At 40.8% G+C, this 20565-nt stretch overlaps 1 protein-coding gene and 1 non-coding gene across 2 annotated transcripts in view; one reads left to right on the top strand and one right to left on the bottom strand.

The window, feature by feature from the left end:
• Positions 1–20565, top strand: part of LOC101152909 (uncharacterized) — a 158736-nt gene that overhangs the window by 32756 nt on the left and 105415 nt on the right. The gene's annotated exons all lie outside the window — the stretch shown is intronic.
• TRNAC-GCA (transfer RNA cysteine (anticodon GCA)) lies at positions 10673–10744 on the bottom strand. The gene has a single exon. It is a non-coding gene; the product is annotated as a tRNA-Cys (tRNA).

Raw genomic sequence — 20565 nt, 5'->3', positions numbered from 1 at the left:
TCTCCTATGTTCAGGTGTATAATGGCCCCTGTTTTTGCTAGAATGTCTCTCTCTAACAAAGGAGTGGGGCTTTCAGGCATAATCAGAAAGGCATGTGAAAAGAGTAAAGTTCCCGAGTCACAACTTAGGGGCTGGGAGAAGTATCTAGTGATTGCTTGTCCTAGGACCCCTCAGATAGTGACAGATCTGGAAGACAGTTGTCCGGGACAGGAGAGTAAGACTAAGAAGGCCACACCAGTGTCCAGGAGACAGTTAACCTCCTGGCCCTCAATGGTCAAGCATACCCGGGGCTCTGTGAGGGTGATTGCATGGGCTGGTGCCATTGCCCCGGGCACCCTCAGTCCTGCTGCTGGATCATCTGGTTAGTGGCTTCTGACTCAGAGGACCTTTGTCCCCTGGGGCAGTGGACCTTCCAGTGATTCCCTTGACATAAGGGGCATGGACGAGGGGGCGGCTTATTTCTATTCTGACAATCTTTTTTAAAGTGTCCTTGCAAACTGCACTGGAAGCAAGCCCTATTAGGCATTCGATTTGCCCAGCCTTTCCCTGTTCCAGAGTCTCCAAAGTCCGCTTGCCTGAGGGCCATGACTAAAGCGGTGGCCTTCTTTTTATCCCGTTTGTCCTGTTCCACCTGCTCCTCCTGTTCTCTATTATAAAAAACCGAGGTTGCCAAGTTCAATAGGGTTTCTAAGTTTTGCTCTGGGCCTAAGGCAGACTTTTGAAGTTTTTTTCTAATGTCTGCAACTGACTGAGTGATAAATTTATCCTTTAAGATTAGTTGGCCTTCAATAGAGTCAGGTGACAGAGAGGTATGCTTCCTCAATGCCTCCCTTAGTCTCTCCAGAAAGGCAGTAGGATTTTCATTCTTTCCCTGTGTTATAGTGGACATCATTGAGTAATTCATAGTCTTCTTCCTAGTTTTCCTTAGTCCTTCTAGCATGCAAGTTAGCAAATGTCTGTGGCACCAATCTCCGTGTTCTGATTCTGCATCCCAGTGAGGGTCTACACTGGGAACTGCCTGCTGGCCTGTAGGGAATTGTTCTCTTTCCTGTGTTGTCATCTTATCCTCGACCTGACTGAGATACCAGAGATCGCCAAACTCTCGGGCTGCAGTTTTGGCGGCACTTTTCTCATTTGGGGTTAGTGACTGATCTAGCAGTAACATTGTATCTCTCCATGTCAGATCAAAGGATTGTCTTAACCCTTGTAAAACATCAATATAGCCATCAGGGTTATCTGAGAATTTACCTAGGTCTATTTTAATTTTCCTCAAGTCAGAGAGGGAAAAAGGTACATGCACTCTGACTGGGCCAAGTTCTCCAGAATGCATCTTAGGGGCATTTTTCCTTTGGGGGGAAAGTTTCCTATCCGAAAAAAGAACATAGGGATGCCAGCACCCCTAGTCATTTTCTGATGAGCATTAGTCCTACAGTGTACTCTATGGTCCTAATGCTTATTCCTTTCCAAGGTACGTAACCACCCATGGACCTCTGCTTTTCAGATTAGTTACGCTCACCGATGTAGCAGTCTGCACCCCTTTTCCTGCCTTTCTTGACTACAAAGAAAGGGGTCCGGGCTGCTGGATTCTAGTGATCCTTTACCAGCGTGCCCAGCATTGCCTGTGTGCTCAGGGGTGAGTCCTAGAGCTGGGCTGGGTTCCTGAGTATTTTGTAACAACCCAGCTGCCCCATCAAGATGCATTCCCATAAACAACAATTCGTTTCAGAGAGGGTGTAGGTAAACTTTTGAGTCAGGATTGAGAGAGTTTTTTTTTGATTCTGTAAGTACTTTAAGGCTAGGTTGAGTGCAAACAGCTTGCACAGACCAATTATTGGGCAATTCTCCTAACTCTGCTTCCACAAGCATCTCCCTATCAATTACTGAATACCCATTGTGATTTTTTTTCTCAGTCACCTGGGAGAAAACATCTATGTCCTGTCCTGAAGGGAGTTCCTCCTAGTTCTGGTTGGACCTTTGTATGGTAATTAAGATTTAAATCCCCTGTTAGGAAATCTGCTGGGTTAAGGAAATTTCCAGTGGTTAGTGTTAAATCACCTTTTTCTAACAGAGTAGCCCCATACTTTAAGATTTTTGAGTTAGTAAGCTACCTTTTTGCTTTTTTTGACTTAGGATAGCTCTGAACTGGTGAGGTGTGCTCACAATGAGATTTCCTCTAAAGGTTATTTTTCTACTTTTAACAAAGCAGTTGCCGCTACTGACTGAATGCATTTAGCCCATCCATGGGTTACTGGGTTAAGGATATTTGATAGGAAGGCTATGGGTTGTCAGTGGCCTCAGTGCTTTCGAGCTATGCCCTTCTTTACACTGACAACAAGGTGGTATTGGAGTGTTATAGGGTCACCGAGAAGACCTTCAATTATTAACTATAGGTTTTAAATTTACCCTGGCTTTTAACGGAATAGGGTACACTGTTTTTTTTCTTTACTACTTCTATTTTTCTCTTTCTTTCTCTCCTTGACTTTCTGTCTCTCTCTTTGACTTTCTCTCTTTGACTCCCTGTCTGTTTCTTTGTCTCTCTCCTCTCTGTCTCTCTCTTCTCTTTCCTCTCTCTTTCTCTCCTCTCTGTCTCTCCTCTCTGTCTTTGTAGATGGATTTTGGAAACACAGTGGAAGGACATTGGCTCATTGCCCCCATTTGCCACTATAGGAATATGCGCCTCCCTTTAATTTACTCAATTCATTTTCATCCTGATCTATTATGTTGTTGTAGATCCAGTTCCAGTTGTTAAAGTACTGGGTTGTCAGTTCTAAGGCCCTGGAAAGGGTGGTGGGGAATGGGTCCCACATAACTGCCCATGTCAAGAGCTGTATGTCTAAATTGGGATAAGACTCCCTGGGTTCATAGCCTAGGTGCCTAAGGACACAATGTAGAGCTTCCTTAGATCCCTTTGGAGACACAACCTGCTCTAATACTTGGGAGAGGAAGTGAAGTCTGAAGCATTAGTATCTAGGAGGCAGGGATCGGAGGAAGTAGAATCAGAGGTAAGGAGAGTTTTGGGGCTACACTTTCAAGAAAGTCGTGGTCAGGACCCAGGAGGTATGGGTCAGAAGGAGAGGTAGGGGCCCATGCATGGGCAACTGTTGAGTAGAGACTTCTGGCTGCACCATGATCTCGATCGGCCAATGCGGGAGTTTGGGACGACAGCTTTCTGCCTCTAGTCAACCCTCGGCTTCCCCAGGAAAACTGAGAAAACAGAAGCTGGTTCCAGGCAGACCAGTGCTCGCAACCCAGAAGAGTTGGGGGTTGTTAGAAAGCCTTTTCCCAGGAAGCCTCACACCTGAGTCTTTAGTCTGGTGGCCATGCTAATCGTTTTTAACCAGCTGACAGGTGCCTGGCATTTTCCTCCAATTCTAAGGAAGGATAGTATAGAATAGCAAGCAGAAATGGTCTGATATTACTCACCACTTTGGCGAATCCCCATACAGGCCACCAAATGTTACTGGTGGGTCTTTATTCTTAGAGCTCCCAAGATGGGGCAGGCTGCTCCCAAGATGGCAGCAAGCCTTTTGTTCTCTGACCTGGGGTTCTTGGCCTCACAGATTCCAAGGAATGGAACCCTGGGCCATGTGGTGAGTGTTATGGCTCTATTAGAAGCCATGGGTCACGGAAGAGAATGTGGAACCCAGCGAGTAGTGTTCAGCTCGATTAGGATGAACCCGGGCACTTAGGCGTGAAGGAACAATGGCGAGCCTTTAGCCCAGTCAGGAGTGGCAATGGGCGCCTCGCTGGATCAGGAACACAATGGATACCCTGCCAGATCCAGAGGGGTGGAAGTCAGTGGCAGGTCTGCCATGGCAGCAAACAGCAGCGGTGGACGGCGAGTGAAAGCTCAGCTCAAGCCATAGCAAACACGGACCAGAAGAGTGTGCAGTTGCAAGATTTAATAGGGTGAAAACAGCTCCCATACGATGGGAGGGGACCCAAAGGGGGTTGCCCCCCAAAGGGGTTTTGCCCTGGAGTGTTTTATTCTTGGGGCAATAATTTATTATTTGGATTATCAAGGAAATATATTTTCAATGTAAATACTAATAATATAACTTCTTTGAATCTCTCTAATGTGCCTCACAGGATTTAACAATATGTAAAATTACATATTACAAAGATTAAAAACTTAGGAAACACAAATAAGCATCAAGAAAAAAGTAAAATTACCTATAATGCCACAAGCTAAACAAATGTTGATATTTTGATGCCTATTCATCCAAACTTATAGTTAAGAACCAAATCTCTTCCTGGGGGAAAAGTTCAGCTAATCACTAGCCGCTTGGTGGTGTCCTATCAGGCTTTCCATCTCTTTGCCCTCCTGTATTCACTTAGAAATAATCCTACTCCTTTCCTAAAAATAAAAAAGGAAATAGGAGCTAAGGAATTCAGTTTTATCATCAGACATTTTCACTTGTTGCTCTCCTGTTTCTACCCAAAATAATTCTTAAAACCACATTTGTATAATTTTCTTTCAGGTAGGATGAAGGAGTTTGTGTCATGCCAAAGAAAGCTAGAAAAGCCAGTTTAAAAAGGCAATTCACATTTTAAAAGCATCAGAGGGTTGCAGAAGCAGCAAGGACTAGAAGAACTAAAATTCCAGAGAGGAGAGAACCTTTTGGAAGTGAGTTGACGGACTGCAGTCACATTTTACCTGAGAACATTTTCCAGTCTTGGGTGCAGGCTGATAATCTGCCTTAGGTCCAAGCATAGGGCTGCTGCTGAGGTACTGGGAACCCAATGAAACTTTTGTTGGTCACTCAGGGTTGCTGTGACAAGACTGTAGACTTGGGGGACATTAAACATATAGCTGTTTTTTACCTCTAGACATTTTCAGAATTCTAAAACTATGTGAGGCAAGAGGTTATAAAATTAAGGAAAATCTCTGGGAAAAAGAACAGAATTTATAACAATTTCATGGTACTAAGAAGATGAAAATTCCTGGGGTAGAGAAAGGGGAAAGAACACACCAGGAGAGAGTGAAAGCCCTGAAGAAAGTAGTGAATTGACACTGAGGATCTGCAGCCACTGTTTCTCTGGGACACTTGCCAATTCTAAGCCCAGCTAGAGGCTGAGCTCCCAATGTTGGCACCAGCATACATGTGTCAGGAAATAGGAACACCAAGGGAGCTTTTGAACAGATGTGCAATGCTGGAGCATAAAAATGGAGACTTTAGAGTCTTTAAATACATAGCTGGTTTCACTCCTCAAGAAAATTGCTGAGTTGTGAAGCTCCATGAAGGAAGAATCCAGAAATATAAGCCCAAACTCTCTAAAAACAAGAGTGGATTTCTCGGTTGAGAAGACAAAGACCTGCCAGGTTTTTTATTGCAAACCTGGTAGGGCAACACTCAAAAAGTGGGACAAGTCACAGATAGAAGGAGCATTACCAAAATTACATTTTCATTTTTCTTAGCAGAAAAGACCACTCATTTCCTTATTGGTTTAAAATCATCAGCCCTCCACTCTATCTTCTTTCAAAAAAGAAGAAGCAGAAGCAGAAGAAGGAGGAGGAGGAGGGAGCAGGAAGAGCAGGAAGAGGAGGAGGAGGAGGGTGAATTTTGTCTAGTAGACAATAATATTATTGAGAGCCTTTATTCTTTTAATACACAATGTCTGGCATTCAATAAAGATTACTAGGTATATCAACAGTCAGAGAAATATGAACAAAACCAAAAGAAAAACAGACAGTAGAAGCGAGTGATCTAGATATCATAGAATTTAAAATAACTTTGATAATATATTTAGGAAAACAGGAACATAGAAAAAATGTGAGAAAAGTGTGAATTTCACGTTCTAATTTGTAAGAAAAAAATTCAAAGGAAATTCTAAAACAAAAATTATAATATTTAACATTAAAATTTTAATACGTGCATTTAACAGAAACTTAGTCACAGTGGACCACTGGATTAGTGAACAGAAAAACAAATCAATAGAAAAATATCTAAACTGAAGCACAGAAAGGTAAAGAATGGATGAAAAGAAAAGGAAAATAGGATATAAATGGGAAACAGTTAAAAGTTCTTACATGTCATTGAAATTCCAAAAGGAGGTAAGAAAGTGAATGAAGCAAAACCAAGATGTGAAAGGATAATTGACAAGCATTTTCCAAAACTAATGGAAAACATCAACCCACTTATTTAAGAAATTCAGTTAGTCAAAAGGAAATAAAAACAAAGGAGAATATTAACGCCATCTGTAGGTGATGGAGGAAAAGATAGAGGACAAAACATACAAACAAAACCAAAAGAAACCATGTTTTTAAAGAGCAAGGAAGAGGCCAGGCATGGTGGCTCACGTCTATAATCCTAGCATTTTGGTAGGGCTGAGGTGGGCGGATCACTTGACATCAGGAGTTCAAGACCAGGCTGGCCAACATGGTGAAACCCCATCTCTACTTAAAATACAAAAATTAGCCAGGCCTGGTGGCATGTGCCTATAATCCCAGCTACTTGAGAGGCTGAGGCAGGAGAATCACTTGAACACAGGAGGTGGAGGTTGCAGTGAGCCAAGATTGTGCCACTGCACTCCAGCCTGGGTGACAGAACGAGACTTCGTCTCAAAGAAAAAATAAAAAAAAAGAGAGAGAGAGAGGAAGAGAAATCTGAAAAAGCAGTCAGTAGGGAAAAAAAATCAAATTTTACAATTAACAGATGACTTGCCAAAAGAAATTTTGGGAGCCAGGTGACATGAAACAATATTTTTACAGTGCTGAAAGTAAATAACCCAATTACTTTAAATAATATAAAAGTATTTAAAACTCCAATTAAAATATAAAATTTTCAGACTGAATGAGAAAACAAAACCACACTATAAGTTGCTTAGGTGAAACTTAAGCATAGGGTCACATATAGCAGAAGGTGAAAGTATAAATAAAAACACACCATACAAACAATAACCAAAGAGGCTAGTATAGCAATATTAAGATGATGCAAAATAGACTTTAACTTGATAAGAGTTTCTACAGATAAAGGGGATATTTAAAAATGATAAGGAGGTCAATATAGCAGGAAGCTATTATAATCCCAAATCTGAATGCACCTAAAAATATAGTGTGAAAATAAATAAAACAAAAATGGATAGAACTAAAAATAGAAATAGACATACCTTAATCATAGTGGCAGATTTTAACACACATTTTTCTGTAGCTAATAGAACAGTCAAATAAAGTGTTGCTAAGCATATGAACAATCTGAATAACACAACCAGAAAATATGACCTATTTGATATATAATGAACACTGCACCATACAATAGCACATTTTATATTTTTTAATGCACACAGTACATTTATCAAAGTTAACAATATTTGGTGATATAAAGCAAGTTGCCACAAATTTGAGGATTGAAATCATAGGGAATGTTTTCGGACCATGTTATAGCTGAATTAGGCTAAGTTATGAGAAACAGAAATAACTGGAAATCCCCAGCCTCTTGGAAGCCAAACAGTACACTTCCAAATAACCTATAAGCAAAAGAAGAGATCAAAATAGAAATTAGAAAGTATCTTGAACCAAATGTTAACAAAGATATAACAAATCAAAATTCATGTGGTACAGGTAAAGTCATGAATTCACACTCTTTTTTGTTTGTTTGTTTGTTTGTTTTTTGAGATGGAGTCTCGCTCCCATCGTGCAGTGGTGTGATCTTGGCTCACTGCAACCTCCACTTCCCGGGTTTAAGTGATTTTCCTTCCTCAGCCTCCTGAGTAGCTGGGATTACAGGCATGCACCACCACGCCTGGCTAATTTTTGTATTTTTAGTAGAGACAGGATTTCGCCATGTTGGCCAGGATGGTCTCAAACTCCTGACCTCAGATGATTCACCTGCCTCAGCCTCCCAAAGTGCTAGGATTACAGGCATGAGCCACCACACCTGGCCCAAACTCATACTCTTAACTGATCAGATTATCTGATATTTAGCCTTATTTTTCTTATGTCATATAACTGATAACTGAGTATCAGATATCTGATATTCAGCCTTTTTTCTTATATCTTCAACTAAGAGTATGAGTTTTAACAAGCATTATATCTATGCTTATATCTAAATATCAAGAAAAAAACCAGCAATTTAACCTTAAATTAAAAAGAAATACATAACAAATATCAGAGGAGAAATCAATGGAATAAAAAACAATCATACAATCAGAGAAAAGCAACAAAGCCAAAAGTTGATTTATTGGAAATAATAAAGCCAATAAACTCTAGAAACACTTAGTGCCAAGGCTGTTTCTCTTATCACAAAGTTCAACTTATTTTTGGATAACAAGCAGAAAGGATAGGCCACCATAGACACTCAAAATGAGCAATATCAAATGTGTGTGTGTGCACATGAGTTAATTGTTAGAAAAAAACTTTCTGGATTATTGGAAATATAGAAATACATATATATATACATGTAGGTAGAATTTGGTAAGTAGAACCCGTTCCCTGGTGTTCTTGTTAACTAATCAGGGAGAACCATTGAACTTCAGCATTTTATCCTCCCTGGCACCATTATCTCAGGAACAGAAAAATATCCCAACAAAGGCTAATGTGAGAGTAGAGTGTAGCAATTTCTTCCAAGTTTGAGAAGTTCTCCTGACATCTTCCAAAAATTCCCTGCAGCTATCACTGAAGTAGCAATTCATAACACAAGAGATGGGGAAATGTGAAATCAACAAGAATTGCAGATTGGCAATTCTGCCTTTTCATTTTTCAGCAATCTCAGTTATTCAACATCAAGAGCTGAGTGTTTTGGTGTAGTTGTGGGGACATCTGCACATTCCATCTGTGTCTGGAGAAGGCGTAGACATCTGAGCTTTCCATTGTATGTCTTTGAGCTTCCTAATGCTGTCAGACTTGGCTGGGCCCTTTTTACTGCTATGTAACAACAGCTGGTCTCTAAAAGTTTTGTCCTTCAGTGGGAACTTTATTCCAAGAAGAAGTGACACTTGAAATATTTAACAACAGCTACAGCAGAGACACTGACCAATCAGAATGAATGCCAGCCATAAGCAACCATTGAATGCCTACCAGGCATTCAATGCCAGGTGAGTAAGCAGCCTTGAATCCAGGTGACCAGTTACTCAGTTACTTTATCCCTGACACCCTTGGGCTCCCAGATTGTCAACTCTGAACAATCAACTAGATTTCTACTTTCTGCAATCCCAATCATGACAGAAAGTCCATCCTACACTCCATTTTATTTAGGATCCTTTTTCTGCAACCCTCTCCAATTGCAATTTTTATATCTGCCTAGGTACATCGTTACAGAAACTGGTTCTGTCCAGTGAAACAGATGAGATGGCCATTGTCCATGTGTCAGGAAGCCTGGGCTTTTGAAGCGGGGGATCCAGGGGGACCCAGGCAGCCTGGCTTTCAGGAAGTCACACTGGTTAGGAAGGTGTCAGACTGTGCCTGAGCTCTGCCAGCCCAGGAATGAATGCTAAGCTGTCTCTGCCTGTACAAGTCACTCAGTCTGCATGCATTGTGTCAGTCGGTGGCACTGGGTGGCCAGAAGTGCCAGGAAGACAGAGAGAAAGAGGCTTTTTCCTTCAGCTTCGGGTGCTGCAAGCAGAGCCATGTCTTCCACTGTGCCTCACACAACTGGGGAACCTCAAAATGTGGACAGAGGGTTCACAGGGTGGGGAAGAATAGGAAGAAAAAAAAGAAAACACAAGAGAAATGCTCACCAAAGCAAAGCAAGACAAGACTGAATCAGGCGTGCAGAGCAGATCTGGGCAGGTCATGTGGGGCAGCAGGAAAGTAGAGAGGAGCATGGGACAAACCAACCTCCTTACCCTCTCGTCCACCTTGCAGGAAGAGTCAGTTGCAGGGGCCTCAGGAGGTGAAAGGAAATTGTTTTTGAATACTCTGGTCAGTATGGGAAGAAATTAGTGTAGGTAGGGAACATATGAATTTGAGTCAGGGACCTGTGGATCATCAATCAAATGCTTTACTCAAAAACAACTAGTGTTGCCTTGAGCATGCTTCAATTCTGAACTTCAATGCAGGGAGTCGAGTAATCACTCATGGCCTGCCACCACCCCTAGCTGACTGTGCCATTGCAATTGGTCACCCTGCTACCATGCCCACAGCTTCATTCTGACATCCCCCACCTTCCCACACTCTCCCACCTCTACACACCTGGCCACTGCCTATGCCTGCAGCTCAGCACCCCACATGCCCTCAGTGATGGACTGAAGGCAGGCACTAGCTTGAACATCACTGATGCTTCCCACTGGGATGTTGTTTAGAATGACAAGTTGTTGTAAGTTCCAAAACAATTTTCCAGCCACTTAGAATTATTGGATGTTAGAACAGGTACTAACAGGGGATTATGCCCCAAATGACCCCCAAAAGTAGAAGTTCTCTGATTCCCCCTCAGTCCTACTAAATTGGAACTTCTAGGGAGTAATCTGTATTTTTGATAAGATCTGTCAGTAATTCTGATGCAAAGTCAGACTGGGTGACCTCTGATTCAGGCTGTCCTGCCATAATATAAACTTCAAAGAAGAGCAGCTAATTAGAACTTCTGAAACACATGCAGATTATTAGTGACTTGACCATGACTTGTGCCAGAAAAATGAAGTCATCTGAGAAAACTGACACAAGCTATAGGAAGGACAGTGGTGAGGATGACAAGCAAGCCTAACATCAGAAAAAGAGAACCCACAGCTAAGTGGCATCAGGGGGCACCCAGATTTGAACTGGGGACCTCTTGATCTGCAGTCAAATGCTCTACCCCTGAGCTATACCCCCTTGCCTGGTGGACATTCCTCTTTAGCATATTTCACCTGTGTCACCACACCCAAGGATTCTATAGTGCACTGTAAATTGTATTAATTCCTGGCCAGCTTATGGAAATTGGCAGCCCTACCACAAATGACTAGAGACTGCTCTTCAGGCCATGAGTTCACTCCTTCACTCCCCAAAGAACCTCCCGTCACTTGTCTAATGGCATCTTTCTACCTTGTAGCCACAACCTGAACTCCTTCAACTGAGGTCTTCTCCCGTTCCCTTACTCAGTACCTGATGGGAGTAGGGGTTGGGGGAGAGGCAGGCCTAAGTTTCAAGGCTATTTTCACAACAATGTGTCATAATAAATCATCCCAAAATTGGCTGCTTGAAACAATAAGCATGTATTCTCATGCTCATAGGTCAGCAGCACGTATGCCAATCAGCTGATGTAGGCTGGGCTTGACCTGGTGTATCTGCTTCAAGCTGTGGGTCCATCTGTGCTTGGTTTCTGTTTGAGCTGGGCTTAGATCTGCTCCATGTGTGTTCCTTCTATGATCCCGGGTGGAGGAGTAGCAGCTAGCAAGGGGACACTTTTCTTACGGTGACAGCAGAAATGCAAAGAGGTAGGCCCAACTATGAAAGTAGCTTTCAAGCCCCTATTTGCATTACATGTGAGAACACCTCAATGATCAAGACGGCCAGTCACAAGACCAAACTGTAACTCAAGAGCAAGAAAGCATGTTTCACCTCCAGTGGGAAGATCTGAAAAGAAGGTAAAGGCCACAGATGCAGAAATAAGTCAAAATTCAGGGCCAACAGTTTCATCTACCATGAACTGCCCTCTTGGTTATAATTACTTACATCTCTCCCACGTGCAAAATATACTCACCTCTATCCCAAGGTTCTCAAAGCCTCATTCAATTAGACAAAGTCCAAGCTCTTGTGATCTACATTAAATCAGATGAGGCTTCTCTTGATTCAAAGATCTATGAACTCAAAAGAGAAAATTTCTACCCATTGAACACCTCAAGTACAATGATGGTACAAGAACAGAATTATTGCAATAAACATTTACATTCAAAAATTGGACAAAATGGAAAGCATGCACAGTCACAGAAACTGGTTCATGGAAACTAAAATGCTGAGAGTGTAGAAAATGATGGATGGAAGAGAAGACCAATGTGCAGCTCCCACCTGGACAAACAGAACAGCATGTGAAAATTCACATCATGAACTTTTGCTCCAAGAACCACCATAGGATCACACCAGAAAAACCAAAAGAACTCACAGACCCTTTTAAAGAAGCAGCTTGCTGCTGCAAACTCTATGAGATAGACAAAAAACTGTGAGTTCCCAATGTATGAGTGGGGAAGGTTTGCCTCTGAACACACATCTTCACTGTGGAACCTAAAAACCCAGATCATGGGAGTAGGATTTAACCTTATGTACAGCTGAAATGGATTTAGGGAGCTGAGCAAAATATAAAAGTAGAAGAAGCAGTAAGAAGGGCCCCGTAGGTACTCCCGGACTCCAGCTCAAGCCCAGGGAAGCCATTCCTGACTTTATCTCACAGGGGTCCTTGGGGAAGGCAGAGAGCAGAATTAGGGAGGGGCTACAGGGTAAAAGAAGCTTCTAGTTGAGCTTTGTAATAATTTCAACTGAGCACGAATTTTCCTGAGCAGAATCCAGTGGATGAATGAGATGTATAGGTATGAGTACAGGAGCTGCAGCTGACATCATGGGCAGACAGGGAGGGATGAGGCCTGAAAACCCTGCTTGCTTTCTCAGTGGGGAGGCTTGTAGCCTGAAGCAGGATTGCAGCCCTGTGTGTCAGCTGCCTGGATATAAACTCGGTGCTGTTGGTGGGGCATGGAGGGAGTGAGACTGGCCTTGCTGACTGCTTGGGAGCTGGGTGAGGCCTGTCACTGCTGGCTTTCTACCACTTCCCTGGCAACCTGTATAATGCAGCAGAGACAGCCATAATTCCCCTTGGAACATAGCTCCGTTGGCCTGAGAACCACTCACCCTATGCCCTACAGTGACTGCAGCAAGCCCCGCCCAAGAAGTATCAGAGCTCAGACCCGCTAAACACTGCCCCCACCTGGTGGCTTTCCTCTACCCACCCTGGTAGCCGAAGACAAAAGACAAGCTCTTGAGAGCTCTATAGCCCCACCAATCACCTGGGAAACTTGAATACTTATCCTGGCCAATTTAGGGCAAGCTTATATTCCCATTCTACTATCACAGCTGGTGCTCTATTGAAAGCACCACCTCCTAGCTAAATGCCAACTAACTCAAGCCATTACAGCAATGTATAACAGAGCATCCCTCACCAAAGGCAAAAACAACAGTTAATTCCACTGCCAGTAACATCCTGCCTAACCAGAGGTCCTGAGTCTGTCCACATGACAGCTTTACTGCTAGCACAACCAACATTTAAGAAAATCAGTGCATTAAATGAAACTACAACCAAGGACTCTCACAGAGTCCATTTCACTCCCCTGCCACCTCCACCAGAGCAGGGTGCTGGTATCCGCAGCTGGGAGACCTGAAGATGGCTCGCATCACAGGACTCTTTGCAGACATTCCTCAGCACCAGCCCAGAGCCTGGTAGCCCCACTGGGTGGCTAGACCCAGAAGAGCAATAACAATCACTGCAGTCCAGCTCTCAGGAAACCCCATCCATAGGGAGGGGAGGAGAGCACCACATCAAGGGATCACCCCATGGGACAAAAAAATCTGGACAGAAGCCCTTGAGTTCCAAATCTTTCCACTGAAACTGGCTATCCAAATGAAAAGTAATTCTGGGAATATGACAAAACAAGGTTGTATAACACCCTCCAAAGATCACACTATCTCTCCAGCAATGGATCTAAACCAAGAATAAATCTATGAATTGCCAAATAAAGAATTCAGAAGATTAATTATTAAGTTACTTAAGAAGGTACCAGAGAAAGGTAAAAACCAACTTAAAGAAATTTTTAAAAAACCCTACAGGATAAGAATGAAAAAGTCTCCAAGAGAAATAGGTATCATGGAGAAAAAATAATGACAACTTCTGAAAATGAAAGACACACTTAGAGAAATACAAAATACACTGGGAAGGTTCAACAGTGGACTAGAACAAGTAGAATAAAGAACTTCAGAGGTCAAAGACAAGGCTTTGGAATTAACCCACTATGACAAAGACAAAGAAAAAAGTATTTTAAAATATGAACAGTCTGGGCATGGTGGTTCATGCCTGTAATCCCAGCACATTGGGAGGCTGAGGCGGGTGGATTACCTGAAGACAGGAGTGAAACATGGTGAAACCCCGCCTCTACTAAAAATACAAAAATTAGCTGGGTGTGGTGGTGTGCACCTGTAGACCCAGCTACTCAGGAGGCTGAGGAAGGAGAATCGCTTGATCCTGGGAGGCAGAGGTTGCAGTGAGCCAAGATCATGCCACTGCACTCCAGCCAGCCTGAGTGACAGAGTGAGACTCCATCTCAAAAAAAAAAAAAAAAAAAAAGGAAAGAAAAGAACAAAACTTCCAAGAAAGTTAGGATTATGTTAAACAACCAAGCTTAAGAATAATTGGTGTTCCTGAGGAAGAAGAGAAATCTAAAAGTTTGGAAAACTGATTTGAGGGAATAATCAGGGAAAACTTCCCTGGCCTTGCTAGAGATCTAGACATCCAAATACAAGAAGCTCAAATAGCACCCAGGAAATTCATCACAGAAAAATCATCACCAAGGCACATATCTAAAGTCTTGACTTGTCTACATCAAGACAAAGGGAAGAATCTGAAGAGCTGTGAGGCAAAAGCATCATGTAAACTATAAAGGAAAGACTATCAGATTAACAGCAGATTTCTCAGCAGGAACCTTGCAAACCAGAGGGATTGGGGTCCCATCTTTAGCCTCATTAAACAAAATAAGAATTTTGTATCCAGCAAAACTAAGCTCCATACATGAAGGAGTGATAAAGTCTTTTTCAGACAAACAAATGCTGAATGAATTTGCCGCTACTAAGCCAGCACTACAAGAAATGCTAAAAGGAGTTCTAAATCTTGAAACAAAATCTTGAAATACACATCAAAATAGAACCTCCTGAAAGCATACATCTTATAGGTCCTATAAAACAATAACACAATGAAGAAAAAAAAGGTATTCAGGCAACAACTAACACAATGAATAGAACAGTACCTCACATCTCAGTACTAATGTTTAATATAAATGACCTAAATGCTCCACTTAAAAGATACAGAATGGCAGAATGGATCAAAATCCACAAACCAAGTATCTGCTGTCTTCAAGAGACTCACCTGACACATAAGGATTCACATAAGCTTAAGGTACAAGGTGGAAAAAGACATTCCATGCAAATGGACACCAAACGCAAGCAGGAGTAGCTATTCTTACATCAGACAAAACAGACCTTAAAGAAACAATGGTTAAAAAAAGACAAAGAAGGACGTTATATAATGATGAAAGGACTAGTCCAACAGGAAAATATCACAATCCTAATTATATATGCACCTAACACCAGAGCTCCCAAATGTACAAAACATTACTACTAGACCTAAGAAATGAGATAGCTGGTAACATAATAATAGTGGGGGACTTCAGTACTCCACTGACAGCACTAGACCAGTCATCAAGAGAAAAAGTCAACAAAGAAACAATAGACTTAAACTATACCCTACAACAAATGAACTTAACAGATATTTACGGAACATTCTACCCAACAACTACAGAATATACATTCTTTTCATTAGCACATGGAACATTCTCCAAGATAGACCATATGATAGGCCACAAAACAAGTCTCAATAAATTTAAGAAAATTGAAATTATATCAGTCAAGTACTCGCTCAGATCGCAGTGGAATAAAATTGGAAATTAACTCCAAAAGGAACCCCCAAAACTGTACAGATGCATGGAAATTCAACAATCTGCTCCTGAATGATCATTGGATGAACAATGAAATCAAGATAGAAATTAAAAATTCTTTGAATTGGATGATAATAGTGACTTATGAAATCCTCTGGAATACAAAAAAAGTGCTAAGAATAAAATTCGTAGCATTAAATATCTACATCAAAAAGTCTGAAACAGCACAAATAGACAATCTAAGGTCACGCCTCAAGGAACTAGAGAAACAAGAACAAACCAAAGACAAACCCAGCAGAAGAAAATAAATAACAAAGATCATAGCAGAACTAAATGAAATTGAAACAAACAAACAAAAAAATACAAAAGATAAATGAAGCTGGTTGCAGTGGCTCACGTCTGTAATTCCAATACTTTGAAAGGCCAAGGCAGGTGGATCACATGAGGTCACAAGTTCAAGACCAGCCTGGCCAACGTGGTGAATCGCCGTCTCTACTAAAAATACAAAAATTAGCTGGGCATGGTGGCACATGCCTGTAATCCCAGCCACACAGGAGGCTGAGGCATGAGAATCACTTGAACCTGGGAGGCAGAAGTCAGAGTGAGCTGAGATTGTGCCACTGCACTCTAGCCTGGGTAACACAGTGAGACTCTGTCTAAATAAATAAATAAAATGAAACAAAAAGCTGGATCTTTGAAAAGGTAAAATTGATAGACCATGGTTGAGATTAAACAAGAAGAGAGAAGATCCAAATAAGCCCAATTAGAAATGGAATGGAAGATATTACAACCGATACCACAGAAATACAAAAGACCATCCAAGGCTACTATGAACACCTTTATGTGCACAAACTAGAAAACCTAGAGGAATGTGGACAATCCTGAAAATATGTAGCCCTCCTAGATTATGCGAGGAGGAAATAGAAACTCTGAACAGACTAATAATGAGTAGTGAGATTGAAACAGTAATAAAAATAATTTCCAACAAAAAGTGTCCAGGACTAGATGGATTTACAGCTGAATTCTCTCAGACATTCAAAGAAGAATTGGTACCAATCCTACTGAAACTATTCCAAAAGATATAAAAAGAGAGAATCTTCCCTAAGTCATTCTACGAAGCCAGTATTACCGTAATGCCAAAATCAGGAAAGGGCATAACAGAAAAAGAAAACTACAGATCAATATCCCTGATGAACATAGATGCAAAAATTCTCAACAAAATACTAGCTAACTGAATCCAACAGCATATCCAAAAGATAATAAACCATGATCAAGTGGGTTTTATACCAGGGATGGAGGGATGGTTTAACATACACAAGTCAATAAATATGGTACCCCACATAAATAGAATTAAGAACAAAAATTGCATGATCATCTCAACAGATGCAGAAAAAGCATTTGACAAAATCCAGCATCTTTATGATTAAAATCCTCAGCAAAATCAGCGTAGACACTTTGGGAGGCCGAGGTGGGTAGATCACGAGGTCAGGAGATCGAGACCATCCTGGCTAACATGATGAAACTTCATTTCTACTAAAAATACAGAAAATAAGCCAGATGTGGTGGCAGGCGCCCATAGTCCCAGCTACTCGGGAGGCTGAGGCAGGAGAGTGGTGTGAACCCGGGAGGTGGAGTTTGCAATGAGCCGAGATCACACCACTGCTCTCTAGCCTGGGCAACAGAGCAAGACTCCATCTCAAAAAAAAAAAATCAGCATAGAAGGGACTTTAAGGTAATAAAAGCAATCTGTGACAAACCCACAGCCAACATTATACTGAATGGGGAAAAGTTGAAAGCATTCCCCTTGCAAACCTGAACAAGACAAGGATGCCCACTTTCACCACTTCTATTCAACATAGTGCTGGAAGTCCTAGCCAGCGCAATCAGAGAAGAGAAAGAAATAAAGGGCATCCCAATCAGTAAAGAGGAAGTCAAAACATCACTTTTTACCGATAATATGATCATATAACTAGAAAACTCTAAAGACTCATCCAAAAAGCTCCTAGATCTGATAAATGAATTCAGTCAAGTTTTGGGATACAAAATCAATGTACACAAATCAGTAGCACTGCTATACACCAACAGTGACCAAACTGAGAATCAAATCAAGAACTCAACCTCTTTTACAACAACTGCAAAATAAATAAATAAATAAATAAATAAATAAATAAATAAATAAATAACTTAGGAATATAGCTAACCAAGGAAGTGAAATATCTCCACAAAACACTGCTGATTTTTTTTTCTAGTTCTGTGAAAAATGATGATGGTATTTTCATGGGAATTGTATTGAATGTATAGATTGCTATTGGCGGTATGGTCATTTTCACAATATTGACTCTACCCGTCCATGAACATGGGATGTGTTTCATTTGTTTGTGTCACCTGTGATTTGTTTCAGCCGTGTTTTGTAAAGATCTTTCACTTCCTTGGTTAGGAAGGAGGCGGAGGTTGCAGTGAGCCGAGATTGTGCCACTGCACTTCAGCCTGGGTGACAGAGTGAGACCCCATCTCAAAAATATATATACATATATATATAAAAAGAAGTAAAACCATAGCTTGAGAGCCAAATCCCACCTTCTACCTGGATTTGTAAATAAAGGTTTGAAAAGGGTTACAGAGATATAATTCACATCCTATGCAATTCACCCATTTAAAGTACACAATTTAATAGGTTTTTTGGTATATTCACAGGTATGTGCAACCATCATGACAATTTCAGAGTATTTTTATCACCTCAAAAAAAATTAAAAAATAACCAAAACCCATACTCTCCAGCTATAATCCTATCCTCCCATACTCCCCACCCCCAAGCCTAGGCCATCACATATCTACTTTCTGTCTCTATATATTTCCTGATTCTGTACATCTCCTATGAATGGGATAATAAAATACATGGTCTTTTGTGACTGCCTTCTTTCACTTAAACACAGTGTTTCCATGATTGATCCATATTGTAGTATGTAGCAGGACTTCACTCCCCTTGTGGCCAAATAATATTCCATTGTGTGAATATATGGATATATTACATTTGGTTTATCCATTCATCAGTTGATGAACATTTAGGATTTTTCCACCTTTTGGCTATTATGAATATTGCTGCCATAAACTTTTTTTGGGGGGTGGGGTACAGAGTCTTGCTCTGTTGCCCAGGCTGGAGTGCAGTGGTGCATTCTCGGCTCACTGCAACTTCCATCTCCCGGGTTCAAGCAATTCTCCTGCCTCAGCCTCCTGAGTAGCTGAGACTACAGGTGCCCCCCCAACCGCGGTTGGCTAATTTTTGTATTTTTACTAGAGACAGGGTTTCACCATATTGGCCAGGCTGGTCTTGAGCTCCTGACCTTGTGATCTGCCCGCCGTGGTCTCCCAAAGTGCTGGGATTACAGGTGTGAGCCACCACACCCGGCCTGCTATAAACTTTTATGTACAGGTCTTTGTGTGAATATTTGTTTTCGTTTCTCTTGAGTGTTACAAAATTGTTTTGGTTATTCTGGGTTCCTTGTAATTCCATACAAATTTTAGAATCAGCATGCCAATTTCTACAAAGTCAACTGAGATTCCGATAGCAATTGCACTGAATCTGTAGATCACTTTGATGAGTAGTATCATTATCTTAGTCTGTTGTGGCTGCTATAACAAACTAACATAGACTGGGTGGCTTATAAATAACAAAAAATTATTTCTAGCAGTTCTGGAGCCTGGGAAGTCCAAGATCAAGGCACTGGCAGATTTAATGTCTGTGAGGGCCCACTTCCTGGTTCATAGATGGCTATCTTCTCACTGTGTCCTCGTGCTACAGAAGGGGCAAAAGAGGCACAGGGAGTTCTTTGGGGTCTCTTATAAGGGCACTAATCCCCTTCATGAGGGTTCCATCCTTGTAATCTAAGCACCTCCCAAATGTCCTACCTCAAATACCATCACACTAAGGATTTGGTTTCAACATATGATTTTTTTGGGGGGTGGGGAGGGGGACACAAACCTTCAGTCTATTGCATCATCTTAACAATATAAAGTCTTCCAATCCACAAACATGGAATGTTTTTCTTTTATTTAGATCTTATTTAATCTCTTTGAACAGTGTTTTAGCTCCAGATAATAGGTTTTTTGTAAAATGTATTCTTAAGTATTTTATTATTTTTGATGCTATTGTAAATGAAATTGTCTTGTTAATTTCATTTTTGGATTGTTCATTGTAAGTTTATATAAATAGACTTATTTTTGTATATTAACTTTATATCCTGCAACATTGTTGAACTGATTTATTGGTTTAAAAAGTTTTTAGTGAATTCCTTAGGATTTGCTATATATAAAATCATATTATCTGTGCATAGGTATAGTTTTACTTCTTCTCCACTGTGAATGACTTTTATTTTTCTTGCTTATTGCCCTGGCTAGAATTTGCAGTAAAATGTTGAATAGAAATGGTAAGAGCAGACATCCTTGTTTTATTCCTGATCTTAGGAGGAAAGCATCCAGTCTTTCACCACTAAGTACAATGTTAGCTGTGGGATTTTCCAAAGATGCCCTTTATCAGGTTGAGGAAGTTTTCTTATTCCTAGTTTTTGAGTGTTTTTACCATGAAAGGCTGTTTGATTTTGCTAAATGCTTTTTCTGCATCTATTGAGATGATCATGTGATATTTTTGTTTTGTTGTATGTATATGACTTATTATATTGATTTTCTTTTTATTATTTTTAATTTAAAAATTTGTGGGTACACAGTAGGTGTATATATTCATGAGATACATGAGATATTGTGATACAGGCATTCAATGCACAATAATCACATCAGGGTAAATGGGATAAACATCACCTCAAGCATTTATCATTTCTTTGTGTTTCAAACAATCCAATTATACTCTTCTAGTTATTTTAAAGTGTACAACAAATTATTATTGATTGCAGTCTGTTGTACTATCAAATACTAGATCTTATTCATTCCATCTAACTATATTTTTGTATCCATTAA

Source organism: Gorilla gorilla, chromosome 6 (assembly GCF_029281585.2).
Source record: "Gorilla gorilla gorilla isolate KB3781 chromosome 6, NHGRI_mGorGor1-v2.1_pri, whole genome shotgun sequence".
NCBI lineage: Eukaryota > Metazoa > Chordata > Mammalia > Primates > Hominidae > Gorilla > Gorilla gorilla.
Note: the sequence above shows the minus strand (reverse complement) of the source record. Positions and strands in the feature narration are given on the sequence as shown.